This window comes from Balaenoptera borealis (assembly GCF_965194805.1).
Source record: "Balaenoptera borealis genome assembly, chromosome: X".
Lineage (NCBI taxonomy): Eukaryota > Metazoa > Chordata > Mammalia > Artiodactyla > Balaenopteridae > Balaenoptera > Balaenoptera borealis.
The window spans coordinates 50986663-51005027 of NC_138881.1; the positions used below are offsets into that span (position 1 = coordinate 50986663).

An 18365-nucleotide genomic window follows, 5' to 3' on the forward strand; every position below is an offset into this window, starting at 1 on the left:
AACTGACAAATGATTAATCTCCAAAATATGCAAGCAGCTCATGCAGCTCAATACCTAAAAAACAAACAACCCAATCCACAAATCTTCAGAAGACCTAAGTAGACACTTCTGCAAAGAAGATATACAGATTGCCAACAAACACATGAAAAGATGCTCTAATTTACCATCACTAATGACTAATTCTTAGATAAATGCAAATCAAAACAACAATTAGTTATCACCTCACACTGGTCAGAATGGCCATCATCAAGAAATCTAGAAACAATAAATGCTGGAGAGGGTGTGGAGAAAAGGGAACCCTCTTGCAGTGTTGGTGGGAATATAAATTGATACAGACACTATGGAGAACAGTATGCAGGTTCCTTAAAAAATTAAAAATAGAACTACCATATATGACCCATCAATTCCACTACTGAGCATATACCCTGAGAAACCCATAATTCAAAAAGGGTCATGTACCACAATATTCATTGCAGCACTATTTACAATAGCCAGGACATGGAAGCAACCTAAGTGTCCATCGACAGATGAATGGATAAAGAAGATGTGGCACATATATAGAATAGAATATTACTCAGCCATAAAGAGAAACGAAATTGAGTTATTTGTAGTGAGGTGGATGGATCTAGAGTCTGTCATACAGAGTGAACTAAGTCAGAAAGAGAAAAACAAATACCGTATGCTAACACATATATTTGGAATCTAAAAAAAAAAAATGGTTTTGATGAACCTATGGGCAGGACAGTAATAAAGACGCAGACATAGAGAAAGGTCTTGAGGATACAGGGATGGTGAAGTGTAAGCTGAGATGAAGTGAGAGAGTAGCATTGACATATGTACACTACCAAATGTAAAATAGATAGCTAGTGGGAAGCAGCTGCATAGCACAGGGAGATCAGCTGGGTGTTTTGTGACCACCTAGAGGGGTGGGATAGGGAGGGTGGGAGGAAGATGCAAGAAGGAGGGGATATAGGGATATATGTATACATATAGCTGCTTCACTTTCACTTTGTTATACAGCAGAAACTAACACAACGTTGTAAAGCAATTATACTCCACTAAAGATGTTAAGAAAAAAGAGAAAGAAAGAAAGAAAGGAAGGAGGAAGGAAGGAAGAAGGAAAGAAAGAAGGGCATCCCTGGTGGTGCAGCGGTTAAGAATCCACCTGCCAATGCAGGGGATACAGGTTCGATCCCTTGTCTGGGAAGATCCCACATGCCACAGAGCAACAAAGCCCGTGTGCCACAACTACTGAGCCTGTGCTCTAGAGTGCACGAGCCACAATTGCTGAGCCCATGTGCTGCAAGTACTGAAGCCTGTGCACCTAGAGTCTGTGCTCCGCAACAAGAAAAGCCAGTGCAATGAGAACCCTGATCACTGCAATGAAGAGTAGCCCCTGCTCGCCCCAATTAGAGAAAGCCTGCAGGCAGCAATGAAGACCCAACACAGCCCAAATCAATCAATCAATCAATCAATCAATCAATCAATATATGAACAAAACAGTTGAGTAGACATTTTCTCAAAGAATACATACATATGGCCAACAGGCACTTGAAAAGTTCAACATCACTAATTATTAGGGAAATGCAAATCAAAACCAATGAGTTATCACCTCATGCTGTGTGAACGGCTATTATCAAAAAGGCAAGAAACAACAAGCATTGGAGAGGTTGTGGAGCAAAAGTAACCCTCATACACTTTTGATGGAAATGTAAATTGTTTCAGCAATTATGAAAAACAGCGTGGAGAATCCAAGCAAGTGTAACCCTCATACACTGTTGATGGAAATGTAAATTGGTTCAGTGATTATGAAAAACAGTGTGGAGAATCCTCAAAAATTTAAGAGTAGAAGTACCATACGGTCCAGGTATTCCACTTCTCTTTATTTATCCAAAGAATACAAGAACACTAGTTCAATATGATATATGCATGCCTATGTTCATCACAACATTATTTTTAATAGCCAAGATATGGAAACAACCTAAGTGTTCATCCATAGATGAATGGATAAAGAAGATATGGTATATATTTATAATGGAATACTACTCAGTCATTAAAGAAGATGAAGTCTTGCCATTTGTGAAGACATGGATGGAACTTGAGGTTATTATGCTAAGTGAAATAAGTCAGATGGAGAAAGACAAATACCATATGATTTCACAAATGTGGAATAAAAAAACTCTAAAAGTAAAACATAATAAATGAACAAACCAAGCAAAAACAAACATACAGATACAGAGAACAAATTGGCTGCCAGAGAGTAATGGATAGAAAAGGTCAAAATGGGTAAAGGGCGTCAACTGTATGGTGACAGATTAAAACTAACCCTTTGGTGGTAAGCACACTATAGTGCACACAGAAGTTGAAATATAATGTTGTACACATGAAACATATAATATTATAAACCAATGTTAATGCAGTTTAAAAAAGTTTACTACACTGCAACAGTAATCAAGACTGTGTGGTATTGTTGGAGGGATATATGCATAAATCAATGGATTAGAAGAGAGACCTCAGAAAAAGACCCCAAAAATATGCCCAATTGATTAGCTTATAAATGTTTTCATTTCAGGATATATTTAATTTATATAAAAGTTGCAAATATAGTAGAGACAGTTCCCATAACCTCCACATCAATTTTCCATATTATTACAGCACATTTGTCACACTTAATGAACCAAAATTGATACAGTGTTATTAAATGAAACACACTTTACTCAGACTTCCTCAGTTTTTCCCCAATATCATTTTTCTGTTCCAAGATCCTACACTGGATATCACATTACGTCTAGGTATCATGTCTCCTTAGGCTCCTCTTTGTTTTGACAGTTTCTCGGACTTATAATGTTTTTGGTGACTTTAATAGTTTCAAGGAATATTAGTCAGGCATATTGTAGGATGTTGTAGAATAACTCTCTATGTGTCTAATGATTTTTTTTCTTATGACTAGAGTGGGATAATATGTTTTGGTGAGGAAGACCAAAGAAATTGAATTCCATTTTCATTACATCACATCAAAGGTACATACTATTAACATGGTGTCACTGTTGATATTGACCTTTATTACAAAGCTAATTAGTGTTTGTCAGGTTTCTCCAAAATATAGTTCCTCTTTTTTCTCCTGTTCCATACTCCACTCTTTGGATGAAAGTTATTATGTGCAGCCCATACTCCTCCTCCTTGATGTGCCAGAAAGTAAGGGATTGCTCAAAACTTTGATGGCAGTATGTCAAAGGGGCACAGGAGCCAATTGAAAAAGCTCTGAATGGCCAAAGCTGGAACAATTTGAACAAATAAATTAATAATGCAGTATTGGACTATTACACAAAACATGAAATAATTATCCATGAATCCAAACTGATATTAATAACTGACTAAAAACAAATCAAGGAGATGAATCTCCCTTAAAAAATAATTCCAAATAATTTATGTACTACTTAACCCTCAAGCAGTGGGAGTATAACTCTCTACTCTGTAAGTGCAGGCTATATATAGTGATTTTTCTTCCAAAAGAAAAACAGTAACTTCACAGTGGACAGACCTGACAAACACTATTCATCCCAAATGATCAAAGTCAACATCAGTAGTGGTAAGTCATGTTGATAGTATGTACCCTTGATATTATTTAATAAGTATTCTGTGTTCTTCCTCCAAAAAAATGCACTCCCTCAGTCTATTTATGACAAAATCATTAGGTAAATCACAACTGAGGGAAATTCTACAAAATGCCCGAACCAGTACTCCTGAAAACTGCCAAGTTTATCAAAAACAGGGAAAGTCTGAAAACTGTCACAGCCAAGAGGAGCTTAAGGAGACATGACTGCTAAATGTAATGTGGTATTCTAGATGGGATCCTTGAAGAGAGAGAAGATATTAGGGAAAAAGTGAGGAAATCTGAAGAAAGTATAGACTTTAGTTAATAATAATGTATCAGCATTGGTTCATTAAGTGGGACAAATGTATCATATGAATGTAAGATGCTAATAATAGGGAAAACTGGGTACGAGGTATACAGGGACACTTTGTACCATCTTTGTAATAATTCTGTAAATCTAAAACTGTTCTAAAATTTAAAGTTTACATAAAAATTGTAAAAAACGAATTATTGGTAAAAACAAATGAAATAAGTAATCAAGCAATTCCAAGTTAACCATTGTTATCATTTGGGGATATTTCCTTTCATTTTCTTCTTATAGGTTTTCCACCTACAGATATACACATAATGTTTTATAAAAGTGGAATCAAACTGTATGCATGGTTCTGTATAAACTGAAAAATTTGCACAGAAGAAGATAATATAAATATATACATATTATTTGGGTCCTGATTTAGCATTATAGTTATCAAGAACATATGCCTATCATTAAACACATTCTTATTATTTAAATAAATTAAAGATAAAAATATTCCAAAGACCATATAGATCAGTTATCATCTGATACAATAATTGGAACAGAATAGACAATCAAAAAATGTTAAGTAAATTAAATGGAATCTTCTATCTTCCCAGAAGCTCACATTGTTTCCTGGACCATATAAGACATGTTATTTACTTAAAAATAGATTTAAAGACAACTTTGAAAGATACTTTAACATTAACTTGGAAACCAAACCCAGTGTTTTTTTTATTTTTAGTTTTTATACTTGCTTAAATCTGGTAAATATAAATGTCATAATCTGTTTTGAGTAAAGTTTGAAAAATAAAGACGTGTAAAGAAGTAAAAAATTCACAGTTACCCCACTCAGTCGTTTCTTAATGTTCTGGCACACTTCTTTGCCAACTTCTTCTAAGCACTTTTTTAAAGAAAAGTTTATTTTAAGGATAAAAAAAAATCCTATGCCTTCCTTGTTTATGATGTCATCAGAGCACTTTCATTTTCATTGTTTTTTTTGGATAATAGGGTCCTTGCAGAGGGAGAAGACAATGCTAAGGTTTGAGAAATTGAGTCAGTGGAGGGGGTGGGAAAGGGTGGGGATGGCAGGAGAGAGGGGTTTGGAGCAGAGTGACCATCCCTGTTTTGCCTAGGACTGAGAATTCCTGGAATGCAAGTCTAAAACCAGGAAAGCCTAGACAAACTGGTGAAGCTGGTCATCCTAGCAGGGAAAGGGGATTCTTACATTAGATTTTATATTTTCTGGGCCTTCAATAAATGTCACAGAAGATATTCTATAGATTCAAATATACTACCATAAATGGAAAGCTGGCTCATTTATGATTACTCACCTGATTATCCAGGCAGTGGTCTCATCAAGGAAGGTTGGTGTCATGGTCCACCACAGAACTGCCTTTCTAAGGTGGAGTAGAAGTCATCACCATTTTTAGATCCTCCAAAACTGCATCATTCCAGCTATTGGATATTCTTCATCTGTATGAAGAGTTCTCACTAAGAAAAAAAGGTCTAAAATTTAATTCCTTTCTCCCTATTCATGCTTCTGACTGCCTCTCCCTTTCTCTCCTCCAGTAATAGTTTGGTAATTATCCTTACCAACAACACATACTCTAGCACTCTCATCAGAACTTGTCTTCTCTCACCCCTCACTTCCCTAGCTTACTTCCTCCTCAAAAGACCACAATTTTAAATGAAATCAGAAATATTTGTTGGACACAAAAATGCATCCTGTATACTGGGATGACAGTGTAATGAAGCAAGAATTCAAGGCTAGTTTCTACTGCTTTATCAGACAAATTCATGGACTGGAAATTAATGCACAATGATCACTCAGCCATCATTCTTTTTATTCTATGGCAATATGATAAAATTAAAAATACTGACTCATCACTGTTTTAATTTACTTGCAGGTGACCGGCTGGTTTCATGATACTCCCACTTAAGAATCACGCACACAAGATATTTGTATGAATCCACACATCACCGAAGGTCTGAGAAGCAGAGTGGGGTGGGGATTAAGTCACAACAAGATATGGGAAACAACTTAACACTGAACATTTACAACTGAAATGCTGTCCAACAATTCTATCAGCAGCAATTTTTCACGTGTCCACTTCTGTAGGCTCCATTCTTGCACCTTCTTCCATGGCCCCATTCATCACTTCTAGATGTTTTGCTTCCCCTCTTTCTAGGCACCTTTCCCTGAGACATCACCCACCCCACATACAACATGTACTCACATCACTACTGCCCCACATCTATCTTAAGTTAGGCTCTGCACCTTCTTCTACACAGGCTGATTAATGGGCTCTGCCAAACAGTTGACCACACTTTAGAAGCACAAAAGAACCAGCAGAGGCCTTAAATGTTTAATATGTTTAATATCATGATTCTCCTTTTCCCCAGTATTCTCTTAGGGAGGAAGAGATCAATAAAGATACTTATTTTCACACTGGTATGAGTTATGACACTCACTATAGAAGACAAAGCAACCATAGTATATTCCTTTTAAAATGTTTTCCTCTCTCTATTACACAGCCACATATATACTCAAATTTCCTACAATGAAGAGATATTAGTTTCATACATTAAGAACTAAAACATGTTATTTCAAAAAATAGTTTTTTAAGAGATATTTCTGCACAAGCCAAACTTATGAACTGCATCAAATTAACTGATCTGAAATACACACACATATATGCAATTGAAATCATAACACAGGGATGGCCATGGTATCCTGTTGCAGAGTAATATGTTATTACACAATCTTGTTTTTGCATAAGGAAAAAATGACAGAAACAAAAGACATACACACACATACATGTAGGTATGTCCATGAAATTTATAGCCAAAATTCATATGATTGGAACTTTTGTAACATAAGGTTCCTCCCAAATATTGTATTGTAAGATCCCCTGTCTGAGAGGGTTTTAATTATTAATATATATTCATATAAATTAATGCATACTTAGGAGCTTGGGTATGTTGCAAAATTATTATTTGGCAAATACCTTGTGCAACATATTGCATTAGTGTTCCACATTATTTTCTACCCCTCCCTGTGAAAGGATTATACTTTCCTACTCTATTGATATCAAGTTTGATATTTACATATTCCATGTCTAAGCTCTTAGAGACATCTTTGCATGGTTCTATCATTCCTCCTCATTGTATAATAAGAGCAGCTGGTGTCAGATAAGGGCTGCTCCTCCAACCTAGATTCTAGAATGAAAATGATATAGAGAACAACCCCAAAGCCAACAAGTAATGTGAACAAGTAACATTTTTTTGTTATTGTAAGTTATTGAATTCTTGGGGCTGTTTCTTCTCAAAGCATAAACTAGCAAAAACTAATAGATCATGGTAACTCTTATTTTAGAATATATCTTGGAATTATATATTACATTCACATTGACACCTGAAAGAAATTCCAAACTGTGTAAGCTGAAGTTTGACATAGTTACAAGTTCTGTTGATGTGGGGCGGTGGGGGGGTGGGGGGGGGACTGGCAGAAAGAGTGGCTTTGCAGCCATTTTGCAGCTTCAGACCACTAGGAAAAGACCTTCTACCAACCTAAACTCTTGAAGTCTATGCCTGTGAGGTATATTGGAGTCATCAACCTAAGGTAATCAGAATATAGGAAGTTCAAATTTCACTGTGAACTCTTTTAAAAAATATTCTGTGGGTCATACATAACTTGTAAAGCATCATAATACCTTCTAACTGCAGTGAAATTGCTCTGTATTCCAATTTAATGAGAGGAACATTGAATTGGAATGTTTATTAACATTCCAATTTAATGTTTATTAACATCCCTTGGCAAATCTTGTTTAGGGAAATAAGTAATTAATAGTATTAGGCTAAGTAATAGTAATGTGTCACTGCATTAATAGTATACTTACATAATAGGAAGCCATTATGAACAGGCTTAACATCTGTGAGGACTGGAAATAATATGCTGGCTATAAGAACTTCACAATTTGAAAAGGGTGGCCTTTGTCAAAATACAGAGTGTTTTAAAATATACTCATTTCATTCTTAAAAGTTTCGTGTTACTAACCTATGACAAGATGTTAAAAGGACAAATCTTATGTAGGAGAAAAACTTAGTGAATAGATTTGCATACTCTGAAAAAAAGCTCATGCTTGAGTTTTTCAAAATTATGTTTCAATTACAAAAGTAATACATAGTATAAAAATCAATACCAAACGCATATGTAAAAAAGTGAAAGTCTCATTTCACTCCCCCGATGTGAATCCCACCCCTCAGAGGCAGCCATTATTAAAAGTTTGGAATCTATCTATCTACACACACACACACACACACACACACAAATATATACACATCTATAAGTAACATAAGCTTTTTCCTAAACTATACATTTTATTCAATTATTTGCTTTCTTTACTAATCATTATAACAGAGACATCTTTCCATGTCAGTACATCCAGCTCCTCCCTCACTGTTTCTCAAAGTTGCATAGTATTACAGTGTGAATACCTCCATAAAATATTTGACCATTACCTGTTTGTGAGTGCTTAAGCTATTACAAACATTTTTTTTTCTTTTACCAACTATGCTGCAATGAATATTCTCATACATTATCAATTTAAAATATTGCAAAAAAATCCACAATCCAGAAGTAATGCTATTAAACCCTAAACAAGATCTGATAATTTGGTCTCCTTGCTCAAATGGGAGAAAAATGCATGAAGATGCCTACATGAGCACTCTTAGGTAGCACTCTTAGGATCGTGATGGTGATGAGGTAATAATGATAACTCATATTTAGTGAGTACTCATGTGCCACACACTTTACACTTTTAAACTTATTTACTTGTCACAAAAACCCTATAAGGCAGCCACCACAATATCTCTTTAATTCTAAGATTCATATCTTTTAATGTTCTACACCTCTGAAATCAAGATGTGCATTGTTTTATTTGGAAGTGATTTTTCTGCCATAGTGGCACAAATCGTAATAGGGTAGCTTACTATTGATTGGATTTGATAATACACAGTATCGTTCTTATTTCACAGATGAGGAAACTGAGGTTCCGAGGACTAAAGTACCCTATCCAGCATCAGGCAGCTAGTAATTGGCAGAGGTGGGATTCTTACCCAGACAATCTGACTTGAATCTGTGCTTTTAAATGCTCTTCCTGAAGTGCAAGAAAGTGGAACAAATGTTGAGCAACAATCCACCCCCCATACACACACACCAAAATTTAACACTGGTTACAACTGTCCAGTAGATTTAGAGATGATTTTTATTTACTAACACTCTTCCATAATTTTCCAATTTTCTACCTTGAACTAGTTTTTTTTTAACTTATGGAAAATCCCGTAAACTCATACAAAAGTAGAGAGAATAATAATAATGAACTCCCCCATGTTCCCATCACCCAGCTTCAGTAATTATCAATCCATCTATCCCCTAATCCATTAGTCAATACCAATTATTTTCAGGCAAATCCCAGATATCATATTATTCCATATGTAAATATATCTGAATTAATCCCTAAAGACAAAGATTATTTTAAAACATAACCATGATCCTATTTTCACATAGAGCAATAACAATAATTTCTTAATATCATAGAATATTCAGTGTCCAGATATCCCTAATTGCTACTACAAATAAAGCTTAATGAACACATTATATGTATGTGTGTGAGTATGTTTACATTTCTATTAGTAATTGTGTTGGATAAGTTCCTCAGGTAGTATTTCTAGGCCATAGAGTAACAGGTTTTCAGATTTGTTACATAAACCAAATTGCCTAACACAAAATTGTTTTGCTAACTTACACTCTTAACAATACTGTAATTTAGTGCCAGTTTTCCTAAACCCTGCACAACACTGGGGATAAACGATCTTTTTCCATTCTTGTCAATCTTAATATGCTATCCTGTTTTATTCATGTGCGTTTATTATTGAGGGAAACTGACTTTTTCAAAAGATTGCTGCTCGTGTGTGAATAGTGTCTTCTGATTCTTTGCCCATTTTTCCATATTTTTAACAGCTCTTTGCACCTGTCAGGAAGGCTAGCAGAGAACTGGCTCAGGAACCAAACAGCTTACATTAGAATTCAGGTTCTGGAGCAACGAAAACGTGTAAACAGGAAAAGAAAGAACAAGAATAAGGAGGAAATAGAGAGTGAGAGAGGACAAGCAAAACAGGACCCGCGCGTCTCAGGGTCCTCCCACCTCACTGGCCCTGTTCCTTGCTTCCATTTCTCATTCCCCCACCCCCACCTCTAGCGGCATGCTGGTCAGGTCAACGTCCCCCTGGACAAAAGAAGAATCGTAAGGAACTGTGTCCAATCTCATCTTCCCTTACTGACTCCCACCAGGTTTTCAAATCTAACTTACCGGGCAGTCGCTGTCATCAGGCTGCCTGCCACGCTCCACTTCGCCAAGGTCTGTGCCCTTGGCCACAGGATCTAAGCTTTCTGGTAGGCTCCAGCTCGCCCAGGCGGCCCAGCCAGTGCCCTTATTGGTGCCAGGGCCATCCGCTAACCTGTCACCAGCACTTGCTCCCACAGCATTCACTGGAAGCGCAGACCCCAGCTCAGGTCAGAATCCCTACACCCAGTTTGCGTCCAGAGGTTCCCACGTGACTTGTTTCCCAGGCAATGGTTCCTTCCTCCCGGATGTAACCCACCCTAAGGAATGCGGAGAGTGCTTCCCAGAGGTACAGCTCAAACAGCTATGACTAGCGAAATGCAGCATAGCCTGCTGGAAGTGTTGTCTATTTCTATGGCATTAAACTGGGAATTATAAAGAAAGGAATGAAAGGAATTGGAGACTTTCACCAAGAACTATGCATAGCGCTGTATTGTTAGGATTCTTAGGATGAGTGTGTTATTTTGTAATTAAATCAACAAAGGGAAAACAAATTGTAATGAATAAATAAAAATGGATTATGTATACAGGAAAATCCAACTATTACAGCACCCTATGTAGCTTTAGAAATATGTAATGTTTTATAAGAGGGGTAGTAGCAATGTGCAAATGTCCGTTCAGAATTCAAGCAGGAAGAATCTTCACAAAAGAGATTTTGAAAAGCCCTCTTTTACGGTCAGAGGGCCTAGGAGAATCTGATATTCTGAGCACTTCTGTCAGAAAGACAGAGCTGCTGCATGTTGAATGTACGTCAGAGTTAACCAAGACAAAGAACCTCTTGTGATCAGTAATAATGTCAAGTCCCTAAAGAAGAAACAGAGAAAGCCATGAAGATCAAAAATTAGGAGACTCAGACTTTGCAGAAAGATTAAGCACAGGGACTCTGAAGCCATGCTACCTTGGTTAGAATTCAGATCTGCTCTTTACTAAGTTATGGGATTTTTGGCAAGTTGCTTTATCTGTGCCTCAGTTTCTTCATCTGTTAATGGCTTGTCATAAAAATTAAATTAAACAAGTTAATATATAAACAATGTCTGGCTAGTGGGAAGTCCTATGTTTGTTAAATAAATAAGTAAAACATGGAACACAGAGAGCCAAAATGTGCCAGAACAGACCTATTAGCCACACTTAGTAATAGGAACCACATGAGTAAACTGTTTACTGAGTTCATTGTTATGGAGTCAACAAAGCTTTTTGGTATTCACATAAAGTTTAGAGATGACCAACTGCACTAGCACCAGATGGGCCTCAACTGTGTATCAGAATCAAGTTTTGGTACTGAGGATGGGTTAAACCAAGTAAGCATCCCCACTTATACAACTATGTTCTTATGAGATCTATTTATGTCTTGTTCTGTTAGAGCCTTGGGCAAACACAAAATGTCCAGCCACCTATCATTCCTAAGTAGGGAGGGAATACAAGAAGACCCTTAGATATGATGCAAATGAAGCATGTCTGGCACATGGTAAGATCACAAATATTTTTAAAAATCAGATCTTTTGAAAAAGTCTTAGGGATTTTTTTTATTGGAGTAAAATTGCTTTGCAATGTTGTGTTAGTTCTGCTGTATGATGAAGTGAATTAGATATATGTATACCTATATCCCCTCCCTCTTGGACCTCCCTCCCACTCCCCCAACCCACCCATCTAGGTCGTCACAGAGCACCTGATATAGCTCATATTTCCCTTCTCAGAAGCTTATGTTGCTCTATAAACAAGTAACAGATGTGCCATGAACATTCCTTCTTAGAGGGTTCAATGGTCTAAACTTTTTCAAACACAGCACATTCTGTTTCCAGCTCCCTACTCACCCTGCTTTGGGGCACAGTGACAATCATTTTAGTTAAAGTAAATCAGGGCAGTTAAAAAGAAAATGCTCTCCTAAGATAAAAAGGCTCCAGTCATTGGCTCAAAAGGAGTAGGGTCTAAGTTTGTTAATCAGATAGTAGGAGAGAGGGATGGGAATACTATTAAGAAAATTAGCCCTTGAGGTCTCACTGTGCAATATAGTGACCACTGGCCAGAGGTGACTCTTTAGCATTTGAAATGTAGCTAGTTCAATTTGAGATGGAATGTTAGTATAAAACGCACACCAGATTTCTTAGGCTAATTACAAAAACGTAAACTATTTCACTCATAACTTGCTTTTTTATATTGATTATATGTTGCAATGATAGTAATTTGGAAATAGTAGATTAACTAAAAATATTATTAAAATTAATTTTACTTATTTCTTGCACTTTTTAAATATGACTGTTAGAAAATTTTAAATTGTAAACGTGGTTCACTTTATATTTTTGTTGGACAGCATGGCTCTAGGACCTAAGTTTATTTAAATATAGATATTATAGACTAAATCTACAATTGCAAAAGTAGGGAGTGCACATGCCAAGAGATATGCAAGATGATCCAATTGTCTGTGGAAAAATGTATTCTAACATCGATTCTTATTTATTTTTCATCTCATCTTTTTAAATTTTTATTTGTATATGTTTTATAATGTAATGCTGTGAGTACAGAAATACATGTTTTATATATATAAGTATGTATATATGTATATATATATGTATATATGAAACACTTTTTAAATATTTACACTTTTTCTGGTGACAAAGGTGAAAGTACCTTTCTCAACCGTGCAAGCTCCTTTCTGACTTAGGGTTTTATCACTTGCTATTTCCTCTGCCTGAAACATCTGTCTCTAGATCTTTGAAAAATTGACTCCATTTTGACACTTGTGTCTTGATTCAGATGTCACCCAGTATGGGCTTCTCTCTAATCTTCTAACCCTATACAACCATTGCAGTCACTCTCTATCATTTTCCTTCATCACCCTCTTCTATTTTCTTTTTAACAGTTCTCTCTGAAATATTCTTGTTTACTTGTTTATTTAAATATAAACTAGAAATCATCCAGAACATTACTCTTTTGTTCCACTGAGCTCCATTTTAGAAGAAAAAGCACAGGAAGTGGAGCCAGACAGATCCAGAGTATGAAGTTCAGACTAAGAGAATATAGAACCATGAATCTGTCATTTAGTGTAATCAACTGAGAGTGAAATTCAACCAGGTGCCTGAGGGGGCTCTCTATTGCAGCACAGCAGTGCCTTTATCACCAGTTCTAGGCTTCCAAAGAACCCTGCTGATGCTAATTTAGCTGCAAAGAAAGGTGTCCTGTATGGCTGGCATAAACTTTTCAGGGTTTGGAAAGGAACTTTCATACATCATTTCTTGTGTGAAAAATAAAATAAAAAACATTCCAAGTATCAAAAGTCAGAATGAACTCTGGATCTAGGCTGCCTAGTTTTGGATTCTAGCTCTGCCATTTATTAGTTATGTTATTAGCTCAAGTTATTTAACATTTCTGATCCTCAATTTCCTCATCTTTAAAATAGAGATTGTAATTGTACCTTTCTCATAGTTTTTTGTGTGTGTGTGAAGAGTTAATATGTGTAATAAACATAATAATGCCTGGCATGTAGGTAATATATGAATACTAATACAAATTAAAAATAAGAGACAAAAAAGATTGGGAAAATTAAAAGGTAAACCAACACATAACTACATCCCTGGCCTAAAGTGAATCAAATACATGAACACTGCCAGAGACCTCATCAAGGTATGTAAGGTAGGGAAATCTTGTGAAATGACTGTATTGTAAAGCTGACAGGATTGTAATGTCCTTAGAAAACAAGGACAGACTCCTCAGAGATCTGAAGCAAGGACGCTCACACACACACACAGAAAGTGAAATCCAACCTGACTAAGGTGAGGAAATGCTAACCAGAGCTAATAGAATAGGTGTCAGTAAATGACAGCTCAAGGGCCAGCCAAATCTGATCTGCAATCTGTTTGAATATAGCCAGAGAACTAAGAATGATTTCTACATATTTAAATAGTTGAAAAAATTAAGAGAATTACATTTTGTGACATGTCAAAATTATATGAATTTAAAATTTCAGTATCCAAAAATAAAGTTTTATTGGAACACAGTCACAATCATTCACTTACATGTTGTCTATGGCTGCTTTCACACCACAACTACAGGGTTGTAATTATTTTCCATCTCATGTTGTTTTATGCAAGACTAATTTGCAATACATTATGCATCAAAATTATCACTGAGAAACCCAAATGAACATGAAATAACTAGGAAATCACCACAGTTGTATCTAACAATGAGCCAAATAATCCCAAGCTTTCTTATACTTATACTAGTTTCTTCAAAGGCCTGAAGAGAATTACTAAGGTACATACTAGGTATTAACTAAATACATGATTTACCTGATTACCTAAGGGAGTAATCCTATCTACATAGGATTAAAAGACAAATGCATACAAAATAAAAATAAATGTATGTTATTGAGTATACATCATATAAAGATGTAATTTGTGGCAATCACAACACAAAACTTGGTAGGATAGAGTTTTATAGGAGTAGAATTTTTGTATGCTATTGAAGTTAAGTTGGTATCAATTCAAACTAGATTGTTGTAAATTCAGGACATGAAATGTAATCCTTATTGTAACCACACAAAAAATCATAAACATTATAATAAAAAAAAAGTGAAGGGAATACAAATAGTTGAATCCAAAAAAAAATAAAACTAAATACAAAAGAAGGCAATAATGGAGGAAATAAGGTACAAAGAGTATATAAGACATAATAAAAACAAATAAAAAAGTGCCTGAAGTAAGTCCTTTCTTACCGGTAACTACTTCAAATGTAAATGGATTAAACCCTCCAATCAAAAAGCAGAGATGGGCAGAATGGATTTAAAATTAAAATGATAATACTATGTCCCATCTACCAAAAACTCACATTAGATCCAAAGACAAAAATAAGCTGAAAGTGAAAGGGCAAAAAGCTTACAAATAGTAAGCAAAAGATTGCGGGGGTGGCTATCTCAAAATAGAATTTAAGTCAAATGTTGTTACAAGAGGCAAAGAAGAACTAGATAGATAGATAGATGATAAATAGATAGATAAAATAATTAATTCATCAAGAAGATACAATTATAATCATATAGGCATCAAATAATAGAGCTCCTAAATATATGACACACAAATATTGACTGAATTGGAGGGACAAATAGACAGTTCCATAATAATAAATCAATAAGGAAATAGGACATGAATGACATTATAAATTAACCAGCCTTAAAAGACATAAATAGAATATCCTAAAACAGCAGAATACACATTCTTCTCAATTGCACAGGGAACATTCTCCAGGATAGATCATATGTTAGGCCAAAAACTACACTTAATAAATTTAAGCAGATTAAAATCATGTCAAGTATGTTTTTCAGTCACAGTGGTATGAATAAAATTAGAAATAAATTACAAGAAGAAAACTGGAAAATGCACAAATATGAGGAGATTAAACAACATGATACCAAACAACCAATAGGTTAAAGAAGTTTTAAAAGAGAAATCTAAAAATATCTTGAGACAAATGAAAATGGAAATACAACATGTCAAAACTTATTAGATGCAGCAAAAGCAGTTCTAAGTGGGGAGTTTATAGCAATAAATCCTTACATTGAGAAACAAAAGGTCAGTGATATCAGCATCATGACAACAAAAAGTAATATTTTTTTCTCTCCCATTTGATTCAGTTATTTGGCTATCCATAAGGAAGCAGAGGTGTCTCTGCACAGCACACGAAGATTCCCAATGGATCTTTCCACCTGTGCCTCTTTCAGCTGACTTGGACCTTGGAGGAAGCTGTAGAGCCCAGGGACATGGCAGCAGAGGTAGCTGTGGGACAGCTGTGACCTTGCTGGTAGAGAAGTTGGAGGGTGAAAGATGTGAGTGGGGTTCTGTCAGTCCATAGGTGCTGCAGTTGGAGGGAACTGTTGCTCACTTTGAGGAGAGACTGCAGTGACTGTGCAGGGGGAAAGGAAAGGGAAGAAGCAGACAAAAAGAACTGAAGGAACACATTTCCTGCTGTCTGCCCTGGGACTATAGCAAGTGGTTCACCCACAGGATATTGGGACTCAAACACTCAAGGATTTCTCTACCAGGCCAAGGACACACCCAAAGCCCCAGGTGCTAAGCACATACCTCCCCCCACTCTACCACCAGCCTTTTTTAAACTCCAGCTTTTTAAAAAATAATGTTGCTCTCAAATTTAGTAGCAAATCAGCTCCTCTAAGAGAAATAAAAAATCTATGCAATACTTTCACATTCTGGAAAACAACAGAAAGGCTTCTAATTACCAATCTTCTGAACTGTTAGAAACAAAGTAAACAAAACCTACTGAAATAAGGAAGATGTCTGCTAATTCAAATACTACAGAACCTTAGGACAAATGGTAAAAGCAAAGCTATATAGACAAAATCACACAAATGCTATAGCAGAGACACATTTCCATGAACAGTATGAAAAATCATGGTAAAATGATATCACAAAAAGACAACAATTCTCCAGCAACCAAACTCAAAGGCATGGAATATTGCAAACAAACTGATAAAGAGTTCAAAGTAGCTTCTTTTTTTTAAATTTATTTATTCATTTATTTATTTATATTTTTGGCTATGTTGGGTCTTCGTTTCTATGTGAGGGCTTTCTCTAGTTGCGGCAAGTGGGGGCCACTCTTCATCGTGGTGCGCAAGCCTCTCACTATCGTGGCCTCTCTTGTTGTGAAGCACAGGCTCCAGACGTGCAGGCTCAGTAGTTGTGGCTCACGGGCCCAGTTGCTCCACGGCATGTGGGATCTTCCCAGACCAGGGCTCGAACCTGTGTCCCCTGCATTGGCAGGCAGATTCTCAACCACTGCACCACCAGGGAAGCCCCTCAAAGTAGCTCTTATAAAGAAATTCAAGGAGCTACAAGAAAACTCAGAAAGGTAATACAGTGAATTCACAAATAAAACTAATGGATAGAGAAATATTTTATCAAAGAAATTAAAATTCTAAAAAAGAACCATTTCAAAATTCTGGAGCTGAAGAACACAAAAAACAATATGAAGAATACATTAGAAAGCATTGGAAATAGAGCAGACCAATATGGAAGAGAGAATTAGTGAGTTCAAATACAGAAATCTAGAAATGATACAAGTAGAAGAGGAAAGAGAAATAAGATATAAAAAACCATGGGGAAAATGCTATGAGAGCTATCAGACTCTTTTAGGAAGGGCAACTTTAGGATAATGGATATCTCAGAAGAAGATAGGGAGAAGGGAGTAGAGAGATAATTCAATGAAATAATAGCTGAGAACCTCCCAAACTCGGGGAAGGAACTGAATATACAAGTCCTTGAAGCTAAGACAACACCTAATTACTTCAATGCTATAAACCTCCAACATGCATAAATTAAAATTGTCAAAAGTCAATGACAGGGCTTCCCTGGTGGCGCAGTGGTTGAGAATCTGCCTGCTAATGCGGGGGACACGGGTTCGAGCCCTGGTCTGGGAGGATCCCACATGCCGCGGAGCAGCTGTGCCCGTGAGCCACAACTGCTGAGCCTGTGCGTCTGGAGCCTGTGCTCCGCAACAAGAGAGGCCACGATGGTGAGAGGCCCGCGCACCGCGATGAAGAGTGGCCCCTGCTTGCCGCAGCTGAAGAAAGCCCTCGCACAGAAATGAAGACCCAACACAGCCAAATAAATAAATAATAATTAAAGGTGCTAATAATTAAAAAAAAAAGTCAATGACAAAGAAATAATTTTAAAGGCAGCCAGGAAAAAAAGGATAGTAACCTAGAAAGGAAACCCCATTAGGCTATCAGTAGAAATCTTATAGTCCAGGAGGGAGTAGAATGGAATTCTCAACATATTGAAAGCTAAAAACTATAACCCAAGAATACTCTATTGAGCAAAGTTATGATTCAGATCTGAAGGAAAAATAAAGGTTTCACACACAAACAAAAGTTGAGGTAGTTCATCTACACTAGACATGCCTTACAAGAGATGTTGAAATAAGCTCTTCTACCAGAAACAAAATAGCAAAAATGCACAAAACTGTAAGCAAGGTAACAAAGAGACAGAACCAGAAAACTGCAAATCTTTATCAGAAAAGGTTTTCAAAAACTTTACTACAGTATAAAGTTTAAAGGGAGGAAAAA

At 36.2% G+C, this 18365-nt stretch overlaps 1 protein-coding gene across 2 annotated transcripts in view; it reads right to left on the bottom strand.

The window, feature by feature from the left end:
* Window positions 1-17941, bottom strand: part of SPIN4 (spindlin family member 4) — a 245370-nt gene extending 227429 nt beyond the window's left edge. Inside the window, exons 1-2 of one of the 2 annotated variants that reach the window (XR_014239525.1) lie at window positions 10265-17941; window positions 5225-5384 (exon numbers count right to left, since the gene is read on the bottom strand). The gene's annotated coding sequence lies outside the window, so the exon portion shown is untranslated. The remainder of the gene's footprint in view (window positions 1-5224; window positions 5385-10264) is intronic. The other variant, XM_082376738.1, reaches the window with a different exon arrangement.
* Between the last annotated feature and the right edge of the window lie 424 nt (window positions 17942-18365).